Genomic DNA, 6005 nt, shown 5'->3' on the forward strand with positions numbered 1-6005 from the left:
TCAAACTTTAGCCCTCAACTTGAGGAGGAAACTCCTGTTGAGCCAATTGACAAATCTGTACCTCTGAGACGTTCCACGAGAGTTAGGAGTGCACCTGAGCATTACTATGGATTCCATATTACTGCAGAAGGTGAGACACTTATTAGTGATGAGACACTAGTAAGTCAAGATGACCCTAACAGCTACGAGGAAGCCATGGCAGGCCCCGAGTCTGCTAAATGGAAAGAGGCTATGGATAGCGAGATACAATCCATGTATGACAATCAAGTTTGAAACTTGGTTGAAAATGTACCAGGTCGTAAGACAGTAGGGTGCAAATGGGTCTTCAAGAAGAAGACCGACATGGATGGTAAAGTACACACTTATAAGGCTAGACTGGTTGCAAAGGGCTTCTCTCAAATTCCTGGAGTGGATTATGATGAGACCTTTTCTCCAGTAGCCAAGATTAAGTCTATTCGGGTTCTATTAGCCATAGCTGCATTTCATGACTATGAAATATGGCAGATGGATGTCAAAACCGCTTTCCTTAATGGAAAGTTGGCTGAAGATGTTTACATGAGTCAGCCAGAGGGTTTTGTCAGCAACGAGTACCCTAATAGAGTGTGTAAGCTTGAGAAATCCATTTATGGATTGAAGCAAGCACCTCGCAGATGGAATCTTTGCTTTGATGAAAAGGTCAAGGAATTTGGCTTTTCTAGGAGTGAAGATGAATCTTGTGTGTATGTCAAGGCTAGTGGGAGTATAGTTAGCTTTTTGGTATTGTATGTGTATGACATACTACTCATAGGAAACGACATTCCAACCCTACAGGAAGTAAAGTCCTGGCTTGGGAAGTGTTTCGCTATGAAGGACCTTGGTGAAGCTGCCTATATTCTAGGGATAAGAATCTTGAGAGATCGGAGTAAAAGACTAATTGGACTTAGTCAGAGTACCTACTTGGATAAGGTGCTGAAGAGATTCAGCATGCAGGACTCCAAGAAAGGAGAGTTACCCATCCAGAGTAACACCAGATTGAGTAAGACACAAAGCCCTAGCATTGAGGCTGAGATAGCAGAAATGAGTCGAACACCTTATGCTTCGGCTGTAGGATCGATCATGTATGCTATGACGTGTACTCGACCCGATGTAGCTTTTGCCTTGAGCATGGTTAGCAGATATCAGGCGAACCCTGGCAAGGCACACTGGACTGCGGTAAAGAATATCCTCAAGTACCTACGAAGGACTAAGGACTGGGTCCTTACTCTCGGTGGGAGTGATGACTTGAGAGTTGTTGGGTATAGTGATGCTAGCTTCCAGACTGATAGGGATAATTTCCGCTCTCAGTCGGGCTGGGTCTTTACCCTAAATGGAGGAGCAATTTCTTGGAAGAGTTCCAAGCAAGAGACAGTGGCAGATTCTCTTGTGAATCAGAGTATATTGCAGCTAGTGAAGCAGCAAAGGAGGCGATATGGCTGAAGAACTTCATTGGAGACCTTGGAGTTGTACCAGCTATTAAAGAGCCAATGGAAATTTTCTGTGATAGTGAAAGTGCTGTTGCCTTAGCCAAGGAACCAAGGGATCATGGGAGATCCAGACACATCGACAGAAAATACCATTTCATAAGACATCTGATCGAAGAAGGACACCTCGTGGCAAAGAGGGTATCATCAGATGAGAATCCGGCAGATCCCCTCACAAAGGGATTGACTCGGGTTAAGCATCTTCAGCATGCTCAGAGCATAGGGCTGAAGGATGATATTAGATTTAGTAGTTAGATAATCTCGAAATTTGTAAAGTGTAATTGACATTAGATGATGAATAAAACATGTTTTATTTATGAGTAAAGTGTTGCTATCTCTTGTCAATCTTTTACTATATTTCCTTTTGCATGTTTTGACTTCCAGAATAATTTTGTTCGGTATAACATATTATTCAAACCTCCACAGTCGGTCATATGTTGGAAGTAGATATGAATCAAGACTGTCATGTTTGGTTGTAGAGGTCTTGGACAAGGCTACAACAATCATGAGTGCTCATAAGTTCTGAGCATTGGATTCAACCCACGCTCACTGGAATCACTTCATGGAATTTTATCTCGAGTGATCGTGAGACGGTAATATCATATAAGTCTTCAAACCTAGAGATATCATTTGTTACTTACAAGTTGGTTATGCATTGACTGTACGAAACCGCATTGGTAACTCGATGTTATAAAACGTACTTTTGTGTGTAATTCAATGAGTGGTAGAACAAACATATGAGTCGAAGTTTATCTGTTCCTTCTTGGATTAGAAGCTGATATCTGGGCCCCTCGATGATTTTGTTTTGACCCATGTACCGGGCCCGGTCAGAACTAAGTTGATGTGTTCAATTAAGTTCTATGTCAAACAAATCGGAAATCGGGAAACAAATGCTGGACAATAAGCAAGACGTGTTCCATGTATTTGTCCGGCTGATATCTAGAACAGAGGGTTATATGATCACTTATCTTAAATGGCGTATCATCATCTTCTAAGTTCCGAGAGACCTTGAAAGAGCTACGATTGCCGGTCGGTTCCTGAAGTACTAGAGATATAGTTATTAGACTTATCCAAGTGGGAGACTGTTGGATAAGGTGTCTAAGTCCATAACTATTTCAGGGTTGTACTTGACCCGACCCGGCATGGTCCATTTGGGTTGCATGGCACCATGCAATTGGATAGACTAAATGAGAAATAACACTTGGAGATTATTAATATATTATAAGTTCTAATATATTAATAATATTATTTGATTAGTTGATCAAAGAATTAATTTGGAATTAATTAAGTGATCAAAGGATAACTAATTAAATATATGGGTTCATATCTTGTATAGTGGGCTAAAAGGCTCCATGGATTATCAAGTTGGGTTCTACCCATAGGATGCTCCATGGATGCTCCATGGGAGTTACAAACCCATGGGTCATGGAAATGAAGAGTCATGACACATTAGGGTTTACATGGTGTAACCCTAGATGTGCCAACACTATATAAGAGTCCCATTCTCCACAAAATTGGCTACACAAGTGCAACACAAGTTGAACACTAAGAAACTAGAGGGCTTGGCCGATTTTGAAGAGTGTGTGTTATCTCAAGAGTCTTTCCAAGAGCATTTGGTGTTGTGTGAAGCATTTGAGGCATCACACTTGGGGTGCTAGGCTCACAAGGTTTCAAGGAACACAAGCAACAACAAGGTAAGTTATTCTATCTATGATTCAAGTTAAAATTGTTCCCCATGTATGCTAGATAGGAATATAACCTTGGAATTCAACTTTGCATGATAATTAGACAAACATAGATCCAAGGTTATTAGGGTTGCATGTACACTTAGGAAGTGTTAGAATGCTCAAAACCCATCAAGTATAACATCCTTAGCCTTCATTTTCGTGTTCAAATCATGGAATAAGACCATAAACATGTGTTTACAGCCCTGGAACAGCCTTAGGCCGTGAACACACGTAAATGGGGTTTTTGAGCCTTAAAACCCATCCAAATCACCATAGGAGCTTAGATATGGCTTAAGGACTTTTTGGATTGGACTTAGAACACCTTGAATATAATCTTTGAGGAGTAAACATGAGTTTACTACCCAAGAACATGCTTGGACCGTAAACTCATATACATGGATAGTAAACTCCTTTTTTGGGTGTTAAAATGCAACTTACATACCTCATAAGCCTTGGAATAAATCCTAAAACCAACCAAAAATTATTTGGGGACCTTAAACATAACCAAAACCCTTCATTTGAGAGTTTACGGCCATAGAATATGCTCCAAGGCCGTAAACTCCTAAATATGTGTCATTTGATGCCCTAAACTCACCCCTTGGCTTGTAAAATTGAGTAGAATCATGTGTGATAAATCATTGGCCTTCAATACACATAAGAATGATGTGGGTGAGAGTTTACAGCCGTAAACACTTAGTTTACTTCCGTAAACTCATCAATTGGTCCATATATTTCATTTAGCCCCTTTCAAATGTCCTAGAACCAAACCTAGCAACACCCCTCATTTGATTTAAGGCCATTTAGCTCATAAGAACACCCACCATGAATTTACGGCCGTAAACTCATGGGGATGGGTGAATAGGGCTGTGAACACTCCTTAGAGCTTACTCTTGAAGAGTAAACTCCATATCCTAGCCATTCATGTCTAGAAACGTCACTCGGGTCACTCCAAACACTCGGTATGGAGTGTTTTCGCGTCTTGGAATGTTTAAGTGTATCTAATTAGAAAATTTAAATCTAATTAGATATATTTGTGTATTATTTAATATTACATAGGAACCTCGCTTGTATTCAAGCCTCGATTCGACGTTTAGCATCCTAGTCATCACGTTCCATGTTCGGTGAGTTCATACCCCTACCCTTTTTCAATGGTTTTTCAATGTTTTCAGGAGGGAATACAAGCAAAAGTACAAGAATATCTTGTACTTAAACTCATGATTTTATTTAAATGGTTTCATAATTCATATTTTTTCTAAGAATTAAAAACCTATTAACAAACTGTTTTAGCTTGCAGAGTTGTTTGTTCAAAGCGATTTTTAATTCTTAATATATACTGTTATGTTGTATACTTCACAATTGATTGTTCACACTTATATTGATAGTGATCATAGAACATTTGTAATGTCTGTAATAAAACACCCTAGGCTCGAGTGTAAAAGACAAACACCATTAGAAAACATAAAACATTTGTAATGTCCTTAATAAAACACCTAGGCTCGAGTGTAAAGGACAGGCACCATTAGAACTTAGTTAGTCATAGATACTACTTCCCTTAGGCACGAGAAGTAATGAGAAATCTTAATGATTGGAGACACATCCTCTGTAACACTTCCTTGGCACGAGAGAGTGGAGGACTAACCCTGTAACCAAAATCTCTAGGAGGGAGAACATGGCTTGAGTGTATAGATCTATACGGGACTGAAAATCCTACACCTGGCTGCTAGCTACAGCCAAACCGAAAGGTTCAAGGGTGACGAAAGTCATAAAAAGGATACTGGCCCTGGCCCGAGTCATATCTAGTCTGAAGTATGGTTAAGGACTCGCAATCTAGATTATGAACACTTTGCACTTAATTATTAGTTTAATGTACGTAATAAAACTAATGTACATTTAAGGATAATTAGATTTTGTGGAGACTTCACACACACGCACATTCAGGAAAATATGGGATTTTCCTGGGGATAACATTGAACATAATCAGAATCAGTAACAAATCACACACACACACACAAGTAGGAAAATATAGGATTTTCCTGGGTAACAGTAGTATGAAACCAGAAACGTGTGACAATTCAGATAACTAAACTTTACAATTTACAAGAACAATCATGTTTTCAGCGTACATCTTTTACATTACTTTTTGGATTTGGTAACTAACTGTTTTACATAAGAAAATACGGGATTTTCTTGGTTAATCACTTTTTCAGGAAACAAAAAGGAACTCTTTCATTTCTTAAAACAAACTGCTTATGAGCTCACCAGCTTTATGCTGATTTTCAAACAGCTTGTATTCTCAGGTTCTCCTTAGATAGGTACCCCGCATCCTTTTGCTGAAGACGGAGCGAATGGAAGTCACGTCTTTCTTTTGTTTAAACTTATGTATCTATAAAACTTATACTACTTAACTTTTCAACTGATGTAATGAAATCTATGTAATGTAATGTTTTGTGTTTTACTTCGCTTACTATGTACATTGGTTATGATATTCACATGAAGTCACCTCCGCCCCGAGACGTTTCTGCCTTCGGTTTCGGGGTGTGACAGATTGGTATCAGAGCCCTTGTTTATAGTGAACTAAGTATACCAAACTTTACATCGTATTAGACTATAAACACTAAGGGGCCTAAGTGCTCTGAACTAAAAGTATACCTCAAAATATAAGTATTTTCAAAAAGTATATAAGTATACCTAACCGTCAAGAATCGTATCTATAAGTAGAACAGAACATAAATAAATGGGTGTTGTACGCTACAGTTAAACCTGGGCCGTTATGTAGTCG

This window comes from Lactuca sativa, chromosome 2 (assembly GCF_002870075.4).
Source record: "Lactuca sativa cultivar Salinas chromosome 2, Lsat_Salinas_v11, whole genome shotgun sequence".
NCBI lineage: Eukaryota > Viridiplantae > Streptophyta > Magnoliopsida > Asterales > Asteraceae > Lactuca > Lactuca sativa.